The sequence below is a fragment of the Mustela erminea genome, chromosome 19, assembly GCF_009829155.1.
Source record: "Mustela erminea isolate mMusErm1 chromosome 19, mMusErm1.Pri, whole genome shotgun sequence".
In the NCBI taxonomy this organism is placed as follows: domain Eukaryota; kingdom Metazoa; phylum Chordata; class Mammalia; order Carnivora; family Mustelidae; genus Mustela; species Mustela erminea.
In genome coordinates, this window is record NC_045632.1 from 29,105,223 (window position 1) to 29,119,936 (window position 14,714).

Genomic DNA, 14,714 nt, shown 5'->3' on the forward strand with positions numbered 1-14,714 from the left:
GACCCAGGGTTCCCAGAGCGCCCCAGGGCCAGTTGCCTCTGGTCACAAAGAGCTTCTTCATTTTATCACACGGGGATCCACAAATGTCACAGCTCTCTATGTGGAAAAAGCGAGAAAGTACCATAGAATAGCAGTTCTCACACTTTGGGGAGCGAAAACAACTGGGGGGGAGGGGCAAGGGTCTGTGAGAAAATGCACACAGCATTTCTAATTCGGTATCTGCACAGTGAGGGCCGGGAATCTGCATTTTTATCCATACCCTAATTACACCGTAGTTGACCTTGAAATGCGTGTCCTGGAGACACACATTTCTCTCATTGTGAGAAACCCTCTTGCAAACACAGTGGAGGTGGGTCAGGAGTGGGTTTTTCTCTATCAGCACGTACTCAAGTCTCTCTACAAGCTAAACCGAGGACCAGAAATTAAACCGAGAAATGCTTCCATTAGGGTTCTCAGCTTCAACAAGAGACACTTCAATTTCCACAGAGAAATAGCCTTTTAAGGGACTTGGGATGCTCGTAGATTCCTCAGGAGGGTGGGGGAATCAGGATCAGCCTCTCCAGGGTAGCCCCTGAGGAGACATGACTATCGCCCCTGGGAGCCATCCCACAGCTGGGCACCATAGAAGCTTCTGGGCATTGGCTGTAGTTCCCACTGCTGTGACACCCTCAGCAGCCTGGGTTCTTCACAGGCCGGGGCTCCTGAGTCAACGTCTTCAACGAGGCATTTGGTGGCTCTCGCCCAGCCGCAAAGGAGTCTGGGAATGTAGATGTCTGCCATTTTGAGCTTCCATCTCAGAGAAGTCTAAGGCTCATGTGGTGGCGGTTTTCCTGAGGAGTACCAGATAGACGTCAGGTGTCTCTGTGACTTGTACAGCCCCACTCCTCCATCTCAGACGTTCATGGCGACCTTTTGATTTTTCTGAGCATCACAGAAGGCTCAATAGAATACATGCCAAAGATGGCGGCAAGCTTACTTCAAACATCTAGGGTGGCAACTGCTTTTCCCTTGAGTTCCATCCTCTGCATTTGAAAAGGGCCCCTTCATAGGCCTAGTGGCTCAACCCAATGCATTGGAGAATCACTAAGAAGACTCATCATCACCATCAGCCCCCAGCTACCCCTCCCACTACTGCCCCAGGAATGTTCTCAGGGCAAAGGGAGGAAGAAGAGTTGGCAAGTATGCCCTGTGTTGCATACTTGCCAGGACTCAGGCTTGGGGCTGAGCCCAGTATCCACATTAATTAGCTTCATGAATCGCCCCAACCCAGGAACTCTGTGAAGCAGTATCTACATTTCCCATTTTACAGATGAGAAAATTGAGGCTCTGGAGTAATTTCTCCGGAATCACAGAGGTTTGGAACTGAGGGGAGCCTAGAACTGGGTCTCATGACAGCTTTATGAGAGGAAAAAAACCAAACCAGGCGGAAGTAAGCGATAACAAAAGCAAATTTTTGAGTTTTAGGAAGGCCAGGCGAGGAGGGGACTTGGGACAGGAGTTTGCAGTCTGCCACAGGGACACAGTCTGGACCTCCATTTCGATTTCAGATGACGGGAAGAGACACTTAGAGGGTGCAGCTTTGTTAAAATCTCCAGAGCTGTGGTTGCTTTGTATTTTTTATGGGTGGTCTTTAAATGCCTTTGATTTAGAACTGATGGAGTTCAAAAAAAAAATTCACCCCTGTGGATTAAACCATCTCTGATTCTAGATGAGTTCATGACAGAAGCCGGCAGTCAGGCTGAATAACGCCCCCTCCCCGTGCCTCCCCCCGCCACTGGGCCCCTAGTCCTGCCTTTGGTATGATTCAGTAGTTAAGACAGGCAGAAACTTATGTTTCTTCTTTTTTTTGCCCTGATGATTGTAGTTGAAAACTAGTATGGATGTAGAAGAAAGAGTCAGGATTGAGGAATAAGATGTTGGAATGAAAATCCCTTGCCCTGGTTATGTGTAACATGACTGTCCCCAAGGCTCTTAAGCTGGTGGGGCTTCATTATCTTTCTTTGTAAATCGAGTGACTTCCTCCCTAGAGTCACCTGTATGGGGTAGGGTGTGGGGGGGTATTGACAAAAGGCCCTGACTACACATGGTAGATGTTCAGTAAATATTTGTTGAATAAGTGGGTCTGGGAAGAGCTGGGCTGTTGCCCTCCATCTGTGTACACTCTAAAATGCAAACTAGGGGCGCCTGGGTGGCTCAACGGGTTAAGCGTCTGCCTTTGGCTCAGGTCATGATCCTGGGGTCCTGGGATCAAGCTCCACATCAGGCTCCTTGCGCAGCTCAGGGGGAGTCCGCTTCTCCCTCTGCTCCCCCTGCTTGTGCTCTCTCTCTCTCTGTCAAATAAATAAATAAAAACCTTAAAAAAAAAAAAAAAAGAAGTCTTACGCTCATCAACTCATGTCTCACAAAACTCCTCTCTGCTACAGGCTCTTACTTTAAAAAACAAAGAAAAAATTTTAAGAATATAATTAAATAAAATCCAGACAGATGCGGGGGAGCTGAGAGGGCTTTGTGGGTTCAGCATCTGCCTCTGGCTCGGGTCATGAACTCCGGGTCCTGGGATCGAGTCTCCTTGTTCAGTGGGGAGTCTTCTACTCCCCGTTCAGCCCTCTGCCCCTCCCCACTGCTTGTGTGCTCTTTCTCTCACTCTCAAATAAATAAATAAAATCTTAAATAAATAAAATAAAATGCTAACAGATGCCAGCAACCTGGTACTGTTGCTCTGATCTCAGACTTTAGTGCCCTGAGAAATCACTGGGGGATCTCATGAGCATGCGGGTTCCGAGTTGGAAGGTCAAGGATGGGGCCCGAGATGCCAGATTTCTCCCAGGCTCCCAGGTGATGCGGATGCTGCTGGGCCTGGACCGCTCTGTGTAGTGAGGGTGTAAAGGAAGGCTCGGCCAATATAAAAGTCCAGCAAGGTGGGTGTCGGGTGATGGGAAGGGGTCCACCCGGGGCCAGTGATCTTCCATAGGAGCATGGCTCAGTTCCCCAACTCCTCCTGTGTCCCGAAATGTCCCCGGGCAGGCGCTGTGCCTGTGAAGGCACAAAAACTCATGGCCTTTTGCTCCTGCAAGCGATGAGTGTGGCCTGGCCATGGTATCTGGTGCTTGCCATATTTGGGGAAAATGTGGCTCTGGCTGCCCGTTACTCTGAGTCACCAGCACGCGGCACTAGCATTAATAACCACTAATCCTTGTTAGACACGGTGTGTGTTGAACAGCTGGTACGTGCCTGGCACATAACAGGCACTCTGGAAAAGGTAGCGGGTGATGATGATGATTGTTTATGAAATCCTTTCCCATCTCCCTGCAAATTCTCTTGCAGCTTAATGACATGGGTATTAGTTGTGTGGGCTCTGGAATGTTCATCTCCAGATCCTGGAGACGTCAGCATCCGGGCTTTCTCCTGCCTCTACACCTTCACTAGAAGCAGTGTCTCCTCCTCGGGGCAATTTTCACTGTCAGGGACATATGGCAGTGGCTGGAGACATTTTTGGTTGTCATGATACACGCCAGACACACGGATGCTGCTAGAAAAATACAGAGGACACGGTAAATAGTGACAGGGTCCAAGCTGTCATGGTGCTGAGTTTGAGGAAACCCTAGTTAAAGTGCCCCCCTACCTCGTGACTATTCTATAGATTTCTAAGCTGACTGTGGAGTGGAGAAAAAAAAAAAAAATTCTCTTGTTTTCTTCCTGACTTTCAAGGCCAATATCCTCTTAGTGATGTGGGTTCACACCAAAGCCAGGGGCAGCTTCCCTGCCATCCCACACCCTACCCCTCTGCCTTGTATGGGAAGGTTGCTGTGGGTCAGGTGATGTAGGTTTCCCATTCACGTGGAGAGTGGAAGGGAGCAAAGGGTCCCGGTGGCTGTGTGCCCGTGCCTTCTACTTCAGAACTAGACCCTCAAGATTTTTGGCCATGGCCCGCCTCTCTCTGGCTGAGATCAGCAAAAGAAGCCTCCGGGGGGTGGTGGTGGGGGTGGGGCAGTGGGGGAGAAGCAAAATGCTCAGAGCCACCTTGGCTGCAGCATCCAGACTTGGCTCCGCCCCTCCCCCAAAGACAGAAGAAGAAGAGGAAGAAAAAAAGCATGCTAGACAACCCGTTTGGCAGAATAATGCCTTTTCCTCTCCAAAAAGCGAGGAACGAGGAACGTCTGACGAGGTGTTGCCTCCCTACTTGAGTTTGGAATGCTTCTTGTCTTCCTGGGTCTCCGTGCCACGTCCCCTCCAGCCAGGAGCTGCCCCCCACCCTCCGGCAGCTGTGCCCAGGGCGGCTCTGCTCTCCTGACACAACATGCAGGAATACAATGTGGCGCAGGGGGATCCCTGGGGCTGGCCCCAGCGTTGTGCCAGGGACCTGGGAAAACTGCCGTGGAGCCCAAGGAAATGTTGATGGGGGAAAATGGGACAGCAGGTGCCAGAAGCGTGGCGTGGTACATTCTGGAAATGGTTTCTTTGCTGCAAGCTTGGGCAGGGGATGTTGATCAAAGAGGCAGAGACAGGCCCCACAATGGGACAGGCCTTGATTCGGTCTCAGGCCACCTTTGACTGCTTGTGATAGGTGCCCTCAGGGTCTTGCTTGAGAAATGACCACGCGGTAGCACCTGTGGCCATGCAGCCTATTGATCGGCTGGGTCCCACCTCCCTGGGGTGAGGGAAGAGAAGTGAGAAAGCTGGGGTGGAGGGACTACTATACCCCACCCCCAGATGTGTGGTCCTGGGTGGGGCGGTCCCCGTGGTGACAGTACCTGACAGTCCTCACGGGGTCTCCCCCACCCACCGCCATTCTGTGCCCCCTGCAGAGACAAGCCAGATCTGCGTGCCCAGTGACCTTTCAGAAAGATGCCTGCCTCCTTGGATTTGTTTTCTTCAGCAAAGTGATGAGGCTGTGATTCATTTTTCCATCACTGACACCTTGGGTCTGAAAACAATTCATCTGGGACAAAACACCTGAGAATCCCATTTATAAATCATTCCTTTTCGGGGGGGCCCCCTTGGCGCTGGGGTGTCAAGGGAGATTTGCACGCCTGAAGCCTGAAGGCCAAACTCCCAGGAAAAAGTGTATACCCAAGCCTCTGCCTTTGTGTGTGGGCCTAAACTGCCCTGGTCAATCTAGGTAGAATCACCGAAGGGTATTTGTAATGGCATTGTGTGTAAGAGTTTATAATGTGCAAGAGACAGGATATACCACCAACCCCAACCGGGGTGTAAAACCCATCTGCTGAGGAAGAACATGAAGGCACTTTAGCAGTTCTCTCTGTGGCTGTCTAGCCTGCAGAGAAAGGTCTGTTGAGAATCAGGCCTGCTGAAAGGAGTCAGAACTTGTGAGCATGTGTGTTGGTGGGGGAATGAGGGGCTTTCCTGGCCATCTGGTGGAGGTAGAGCTGAGCGGTAAAGGGCTATTCCAAGCCACTCAATTTCTATTAAGTTTCAGCCTGTGAATGGCACTAATGGTATCAGAAAGGAGCCAATGGCCTGATGCATGGAAAATGTGCCCCAGTGTTTCATGATGGATCCATAAGTGTTAGGAAGAGGAAGGGGATGCTATGCTGTTGTTGGTGCTGATGTTGTTGGCCGTGACCACTTGCTGTCTGGAATGTACCAAATGACAAATGATAGTCATAAGCCTATACCTGACTCACACCCCCGTCCGGTCCGGTGAGAAGCTGGTTCGACCACTTCAGAGCGTGTCTGCTGGTAAAGAACCAAGGCCGAGCAGCCACAGGAACGTGGCCGTGGGATGACTGTTGGAACTCCAGAGCTGGTCTTGACCTCTGCCTGCGAGCCCTGTCCCTTCACAGCCCTGACTTCCTCCTGCGGTCTCCTGGCCTCTACGGGACGGCCGGCAAACCCTGGTAGAGGATGCCGCATCGCCGAAATTGTTACTCCACCCTCTTCTTTGCTTGGTGTTGGCCTCTGGAGGGTTTGGCTTTCGCGCCGCTGTGTTCATCAAGTGTTGCCGATTCATGGTGAATATGGCAAGCGGGACACCCCAAGCAGCCAGAGGCTCCGTGTGAAGGGAAGGTTGCCAATTCGGCAACTAGGACTCTGTGTACCCTTTCCGGTCAATTAAAACCTTGTGTTTAACTCGGATCATCCCTTCCTGGGGCCATCTGAGTTCGTAATAATCTCAACAGCTCCATGCGCTGAGCCAAACATTCACTGAAACCCTTTACAAGCGCGGTCTCAGTCCTAGGCTTCACAGAGGACTTACAAAGAAGGCCCTTTTATATGGCAGCGTTCTTGGCTGTGAGCAACCGAGGCCGACTTGCTAGTCCAGAAGGACGGAGTTTATGAGAAGGGGACTGGGGCTTCCAGCGTGGTTGCGAAGCTGGAACACAGGTTGTGGAAAGGGGCCTGGCCTCAGAGGGTCAGGCAGCAGGGGAGGGCTATTGCGTGGGCCGGCTCTGCTGACCAGTCGACGGACCTTCCAGTCCCCTCCGTGGCCCAGAGTCCTTCCATCCAGATACGGTGGGCTCCCATCAAGACCTGCCCTGTGGGCTGCCCAGCTGACTCAGTCAGGAGAGCATGCAACTCTTCTCGGGGTTGTGAGTTCTGGCCTCACCTTGGGGATAGAGTTTACTTAAAAAAAAAGCCCCAAACCTGCCATTTGGCTGGGTCAGGGGAGAAAAAAAAGCTCTTCTCTTTTAAGCAATAGTAAAGCCAGGCAGGTTCTATCTTCCCCCAGTAGGACACCCCCCTGGGGGATCCCCAAAAGGAGTTTTGAATGCTGGGTGGGGGGCTGGATTGTACGTAGCTCCAGGGGGCAAATAACCACTCCAGGAACATTAATGGACCCATAGTACAGATGTATAGACTGAGGCCCAGAGGCTTAGGCAAATCGCCCAGTTGACACAGGCATCGAGTGGAAGAGCTGGAGTTTGCACGCAGATTCTTGTGCCCCAGACGCTCAGCTTTTCACTAGTCAGTGGCTCTGCCTTCCTTTCATCGGCTGGGATGAGCTCAGGGCTGATCGTTAGTTAGTACGATAACTCTACTCAGACCGATGTAATGGTAAGGAAACATGTTAGGGCCTTAGTGGGGAAAGTGAGAGTGTACTGTCATAGCCTCTCTCTCTAAAGGACATGACAGAGCTCTCAGAAGCCTCTGGCCAACCTCTCATGGAGTCTCCTGGATTAGAAGTGGGTCACGTGACCACGGTTAAACCACATGCTTCGGTGTGATTAACCCCAGAGCTCTCCCTGGAGGTGGTGTCAAGTTCCCAACTCCATGGCCTTTCTGAGATGACAGAAGGGGAGACACAGATATTAGGGAGCTGACCGTGGCCCACTAAAGGGAATTATAATGCACTTAAATATTCAGAAATACGTATTAGTTTAACTGACCTTTTATTTATAACAAGGACCCCAGTGAGTGGATCTGTTTCCAGTGCTGATAAGCTGTGGTCCAGTTTCTCTCTTTATCCGGGTAATAAGGGCTCTTACTACCTAGCAGCCGCATAAAAGGAATAAAGATACACTACTTGTTTGTTGCTCTAGCCAAACTGGACCTCAGAATTTGACCCATCTATGGCAGAAACACCTCTCTTACAGACATTCTCCCCTGGAGCTCTGCTAACCCACCTCGCATTATCTTTACAGGTTCATTGCATCTTTCAATGTTGTATTAAAACCATAGCTTGCCCCCTAATAGAGTTACTGGTACCATCCACGGTGACTCTCGGTTTGGGGTAAGGGTGAAGGGAGGGCAGAGGGGAAACTTCATCAAAAGCATGACATCTCCCAAGGGGAGAGACTTCTCAGAGCAATCTGGTACCATGAGCCAGGATCTATAGGTTTCGAGCAGCAGAAACTCACAGCCCCCTGTATAAGGAAGAAGGGGACCAACCAGATCCTGGAGAATCTCAATAAAAGATGCAACGGGGCTTCGGGAACCAATGAAATGAGGGGTTCACATGGCTTCAGAATGCTCCATTTCTCATTCTGCTTTTCACGGAGGATGCGTTCCAACCTTTCCATTTCAGACTGGTTTCTTCTACTTCCGAGACCCTTCTGGAAAGAAATGGGGCTGCTTAGAACAGTGCACACCTCACTGCAAGATATCAGAGGCTCTTCTCCAGTTTTCATTTGGAGGATCCTTGGTACGGCTCAGGTGCCAAGCCCTAGCCAGCCATCTGGGCTCAGGACCCACCTTGTGGGGAGGGGTGGCAGTTCGGAGAAGGGAAGTCCCAGGAGGACAGTCCCATGGATTCTTTCATAAGTGTCTAGTACTGTTGAGGAAGGGTAGCAGGAGAGAGGGAAGAGAATTTCCCTTGTAAGTCTGGGGACTTGGCTCTGCCTGGAGTTTTCCAAGGAGTCTCAAGTTCTCTGTGATCTCACCTCTTCCCCTTGAGGACCCTCTGGAAGCCACTGGATCTTTGAGGAAATGGTGGTCCATAGAGCCAGACACATGGATACAGCAGAGTCCCTCCCATCAAGAAGATGACAGAGTGGCCAGGGAGACAGGCGTGCACACAGCCTAGAAGGCTTCCTCGGGGACTCCTGAGGACTTCAGCTGGCACTTTCACCATACCTCACGGCAGCTGCCTACCTGTGGGCTTCTGTGGAGTTTCTGTCATGCTCCGGACCTGGCACTGCATAGTGGCGGCAGGTGAGTGGGGGAACAAAAACCCTCCTCTGTTCCAGGCAGAACTGGAGAAGTTCCTAAGAGAGGTGCAAGCTGGCTGCTGGTGAGGGAGAGCCAGGGGCGGGAGAACACATCACAGAGACAGCTGTGCCACGAGGGGCCAGGAGATGGGAAGACATGATGAGAGGAGGAAGGGTGGGCGGTCAGTCCCTCTGAATGGCTTTGCAGGCTTCTCGGGGCTTCTGTGCCCAGCCTGGGCTCTAACAACTCAACGTACTGTCTGGAGCACCATCTAAGTCATAGCGATTAAACCTGACTTGTCCCTAAAATTTCAGCAACTGCCTATTGTCCTTCCAGGCACTCTGTGGATTTCCAACTAGACAGCCTTATTCATTTTCACGGTGATTACCAGTGATGGTACTCGGTCAAAGCAGGCGGAACCGACCAAGATGCTGCGGATTCGAGGGATGGGTACCTTTCTATTGAGTTTCCACATTGAAGCCCTCATGTTCCCCTCAGATTGGTCCATTCCTGAGCGGGCATTAGACACGCTTTTGTAACTGATGTCAGAACTGGCCAGGAGTGAGAAGTAGGGCCTAACCCCTGATTTCCCACGGGGATCTGGAATCAGCACAGCTAATAGGAGAAGAAGGGCCAAACGACAAAGAACTACCAACAGCCATGTGGAGAAACCATCTGAGCCACAGCGTGAGCAGGGTGAGAAGGTTTCCGTCTTTCAGACTGGATGCTGGTCTACCTTGCGCAGAATGGCGGCCCCGTGGAGATGGCCCCAGGGCAGAAAAACAGGTTCTCCACAGCCAAAGTGCTCCTCCGTGTGGGAGCCAGGGAGGCAGGGATAGCATGATCCCAGGCTCTGTGCCCAAGCGTGACACAGTATTTTCAAAGGTTTGGTTGAATGAATCAAGGTCGAGGTGAGGCTATGAATAAACCCTTTTCCTATTCCAGATAGATTTTCTCTCATTTATTTTGTTTTTCAATCACGTATTTGCTTGTTTATTTATTTTTAGGGATGTTATAAGATTTTTAGCAGAATGAATTCAAACCTTGAAGGATGATGATTTCTCGTCTAAGGAAAGGTCCTCAATTTCTAAGTTAGGGGCTTTCCAGCTTCTTAAAATACGACCCACTCTCTTTTTTTTTTTTCTTTAATATGGCCCACTCTTAAAAAAAAAATACATTTTATATCAGGATCTAGTACCTACAAACATACTGAAACAAGAGTTTCAAAAAACAAAACTTGCCCATTATATAGGTGGTCCATTCTTCACACAGTGCTCTCTGAGCATGGTCTTGAACCAGCAACGTGGGCATCATTTGGGAACTAGTTGGGGATGTAGAATCTCAGGCCACAACCTAGATATGCGTAATCAGGAGTTCCTGGGAGCACCTGGCTGGTGCAATGGTTTAAGCATCCAACTCTTTTTTTTCTTTTTTAAAGATTTTATTTATTTATTTGACAGACAGAGATCACAAGTAGGCAGAGAGGCAAGCAGAGAAAGAGGAAGAAACAGGCTCCCTGCCGAGCAGAGAGCCCGACGTGGGGCTCGATCCCAGGACCCTGGCATCATGACCCAAGCTGAAGGCAGAGGCTTTTTTTTTTTTTTTAATTTATTTATTTTCAGAAAAACAGTATTCATTATTTTTTCACCACACCCAGTGCTCCATGCAATCTGTGCCCTCTATAATACCCACCACCTGGTACCCCAACCTCCCACATGCCCGCCACTTCAAACCCCTCAGATTGTTTTTCAGAGTCCATAGTCTCTCATGATTCACCTCCCCTTCCAATTTACCCCAACTCCCTTCTCCTCTCTAACACCCCTTGTCCTCCATGATATTTGTTATGCTCCACAAATAAGTGAAACCATGGGATAATTGACTCTCTCTGCTTGACTTATTTCACTCAGCATAATCTCTTCCAGTCCTGTCCATGTTGCTACAAAAGTTGGGTATTCATCCTTTCTGATGGAGGCATAATACTCCATAGTGTATATGGACCACATCTTCCTTATCCATTCGTCCGTTGAAGGACATCTTGGTTCTTTCCATAGTTTGGCGACCGTGGCCATTACTGCTATAAACATTGGGGTACAGATGGCCCTTCTTTTCATGACATCTGTATCTTTGGGGTAAATACCCAGGAGTGCAATTGCAGGGTCATAGGGAAGTTCTATTTTTAATTTCTTGAGGAATCTCCACACTGTTCTCCAAAGAGGCTGCACCAACTTGCATTCCCACCAACAGTGGAAGAGGGTTCCCCTTTCTCCACATCCCCTCCAACACATGTTGTTTCCTGTTTTGTTAATTTTGGCCATTCTAACTGGTGTAAGGTGATATCTCAATGTGGTTTTAATTTGAGTCTCCCTGAGGGCTAATGATGATGAACATTTTTTCATGTGTCTGATAGCCATTTGTATGTCTTGATTGGAGAAGTGTCTGTTCATATCTTCTGCCCATTTTTTGATATGTTTGCCTGTTTCGTGTGTGTTGAGTTTGAGGAGTTCATTATAGATCCTGGATATCAACCTTTTGTCTGTACTGTCATTTGCAAATATCTTCTCCCATTCCGTGGGTTGCCTCTTTGTTTTTTTGACTGTTTCTGAAGGCAGAGGCTTTAACCCACTGAGCCACCCAGGCGCCCCAAGCGTCTAACTCTTGACTTTGGCTCAGGTCATGATCTCAGAGTTGTGGGATCGAGCCCCACATTGGGTTCCACAGTGGCATGGAGCCTGCTTAAGATTCTCTCCCCCTCTCTCTGTCTCTCCCTCATCTCCATCTCCTCTCTTTCTCTCTCTTAAAAAGAAAAAAAAAAAAGTTCTTGGAGCTTTACCAAGATTTCCAAGTGATTCTGATACTTTCTAAAGTTTGAGAACCATTGCATGAATATACTATAGTATTCTAATCTATTAATTTAAAAAAACGCTTTATTTTTAAGTCACAAGGTTGGCGGTAGCTTAAAGGTGACCTAAAAACAAAACAAAACAAAACAAAAATCCAAAAACCCTCTGAGCTTCTTCATGGGCTCCCACCTGCTTCTCTTTCCAAGCTCATCTCTACCATCTGTCCTTGACCACCTTGTTCCAGCCAGTCCACCTCCTTTCCGGTTCTCAAACACCCTTTCTAGAAACTCCTGAAACTCTGCCATGTTGCATCCTTGCCGGAAGCCTCTCCACTCAATTCTTGCAGGGCTGGCTTGGATTCCAGAAGGATCCTGGGCTCAGATGCTCTTTCTCAGAGAGACTGCCCTCTCTAAATTGGTCTCAGGATGTTTATTATAATCGAAGCCTTGTAGAACAATGCCTAGCACAGGTCTTCGGTAAATATTTGTTGGGGGAAAGCATGAATTAATGAATAGCTTTCAACCAGACATTCCTGGGAACACATCGTCATCACCTGGAAAGCATCTTCAATCCACAAAGCCCTGCTCGCCCCTCTCCAGTGTGGCCCTCTTGGGGATGACAGTGAGAATCCCTTCTCCTGATTCTCAGCCTCTCCAGTCCACCACCACTCTGCAGGTGCGATATGTTCATCAGGGAAATGTAGAGGGGGTAGCACTACACGTGAAGTTAGGGCACGAGGGTCAGAGAGTTCAAGGTGGCCTGGACATTTGACCTTGGGCAAGTCACCGAGTGCCATTAGGCTCAGTGCAGTTGAGGTCATAAGGCCTGCTTATAGAGTTGCCAAGAGTGAAATAGGATAGAACTTACAAACATGCACGTATTAGGAAGGACTCGCAAGCTTAACACCTAAGCTATTGACCCATAAGTCACATTCGTAGCATAGAGACACAAGTCTCTTGAGGAGGTCTCCAGAGCATGGGTGTGCATGGCAAGGTAGGAGCAAGCAAACATGAAAACACTATGGGTCCCCTGTAAGGAGTCCCTGAGCCTCAGGAGCTAAAAGAAGGCTTTGTGGATTTGCATAAGCATTTGCATATCCTTTGCACGTCTTCCAGGCAGATGGGAACGCCTCAGGATCCGAACCCTGTCCTTGCACTCCCTCCGGCCACCATCCTTGGCCTCTCCACCTTCCCGTGTCCCCCGCCCCTCCAAGCCCAGCCTGGAAAATCGTGAGTGGGGCTTCCCCTGGGGAGGCTCCCACTGCTGTCTCCTTCTTCCAGAAGCCGGTATGGGGGCGACTCTGGGCTTCAGGAGCACTCCGGTGCCTCGCTGCCTGATGGATGGCAGTCCTTAAGCCTGACTGAGCTTTCACAGTTGAAACCATTAAAGGTTATTTCCTTTTAATTCTTTGTGGTTGTTCTCACTCCTTCCTTGGAGAAACCTCTGATTTTCACTTGCGAGACGCTTGGCTGCGCTTGTCATACTCTGAAAGGTGACTTCGGTTCTCCGATGCCAGGGAACCTTTTCTGCTAATCAAAACACAGCTGCAGAGGCCCGTGTGATCTGCTAATGGGCACCCCAACTCTGGGGTATGTCTGTCTGTACCTGGGAAAATAGATATAATTAGGATAACGGATATCATATGTATATGCAAATGCGGCAGGTAGAAAGGACTAGCAGGGAGACAGGCCTTGGGTTTGCCAAATCCCATCAGACCAGCTGTGGGGCTTAACCAGAACGGCACCCGCAGAACCACGCGCTGGTGCCTGCCTCCATCCCCCATTCTCCCCTACCCTGCAGCCCTCCTGCAAATTATATGTCTTTGTAATATAAAAATAGATCCCCATAGTTTTCTTAAAAGGTTCTTTTTTTTTTTTTTTAAAGGATTGATTTATTTATTTGAAAAAAAGAGCAAGGAGGGGAGGGGCAGAGGGAGAGAGAGAATCCCGAGCAGACTCCCTGCTGAGCTAAGGGGCCCTGTCTCAGGGACCCCAGGAGGGGCTCGAACTCACAACTCGGAGATCATGCCCTGAGCCGAAATCAAGTCGACTGCTTAACTAACTGAGCCACCCAGGCGCCCCTGAAAAGGCTCTTTGAGGAGTCCCTGATTTCTTGAGGCCACAGGGATCCCGGCATCAGAGAGAAAGTGAGAAAAGGAGGGATGAGCAGAGAGATCCTCTCTGGTGTTTGGCCTTTAATAAGACATCTGTCCCCAGAGTGGGAGCCGAATAGGACCAAAGAGGCATGACTAAAACCAAGTTGTCTTTTTCAGAAAAGCCCACTTCCTTAGAAGATGCTGGACGTCCTATGACTTACCTCTCTGTGCCTGGGGCTCATCTCCTGAAAAAGGGCAAAATAACAGCACCCACCTCAAAGGGCCCAGCAAGCCGTTAGCGACGGCTGATGTTCTCCTCTATGGTGGGTTGCTGGGAGGCTGAAGGCAGTGTCCTCTCTCCATGCTATCACTCTGCCTGTATGCTCGTCAATAAATCACTTTACCTCTCTTGGCCTTAGTTCCTTCATCTGTGAAATGGGTTAATTGCCGACTTTCCTGGGCGGCTAGGAGGGTCACAGAGACAGTAGATGGGTGACACGGTGGGGTAGAACGGGAGACAGGTGGAGTTAAGCATATCTTCTGGGAGCCTCGAGCCTGCTGTGATGGTGGTGGTGGTGGGTCTCATTTGTGACCCTCTGGCTCTGATGGTTGAAGAGGTCCATCCAGTCTTCCCCAAATGCTACAGAGCCTTGAAGGCATCCAGCTTCTCACAAACCCGAGGGCCTGCCTGTGGACCTCTCTCTTGCACTTCTGTACACTCTGTGCCTAACAGAGAGACTGATGCCTCGTAGGTGGTCAAAAAAATGATCGCTTGCTGAATTACATCAGACAATTAATTCATTGCTCCATGGACGGAGCAAGAAATCGGCCAGAGTCTTGGCCCCTCTGCCAATGGAGCGGACGACCCTTGTGGGGTGCACGCGGACTCTGGGGATCAGAGCCACACTCCGATCCCGCTTCCACTGCATCCTGGCGGTGACTTTGCTTTGAACTTGAGTTTAGGAAAACTCATTGATCTTCACTGTGCCCCATCTGCAAAATGGGGATAAACAGATTCCTTCCCCTTGTGCATGTTGGAGTGCCTAAAAGAAAGGGCAGTCAAGACCGAACTGAACCCCCTTCCTCCCTCGCCTTTCCTTTCCTTACCCCTCCTCCTCACCACACAGATCCCAGGAGATCTCACACCCGGTCTGGTCCCCAGCCCCAGA

The 14,714-nt window shown here is 49.8% G+C and overlaps 1 long non-coding RNA gene across 2 annotated transcripts in view; it reads left to right on the forward strand.

Moving 5' to 3' along the window:
* The window catches only part of LOC116579907, a 24,327-nt gene extending 10,374 nt beyond the window's left edge, over nucleotides 1–13,953 (forward strand). The window contains exons 2-4 of one of the 2 annotated variants that reach the window (XR_004281449.1): nucleotides 8,357–8,613; nucleotides 12,731–12,839; nucleotides 13,723–13,953. This is a non-coding gene — a long non-coding RNA (uncharacterized LOC116579907). Of the gene's footprint in view, nucleotides 1–8,356; nucleotides 8,614–8,946; nucleotides 10,015–12,730; nucleotides 12,840–13,722 lie in introns of those variants that run through there. The other variant, XR_004281450.1, reaches the window with a different exon arrangement.
* The last annotated feature ends 761 nt before the right edge of the window (nucleotides 13,954–14,714 follow it).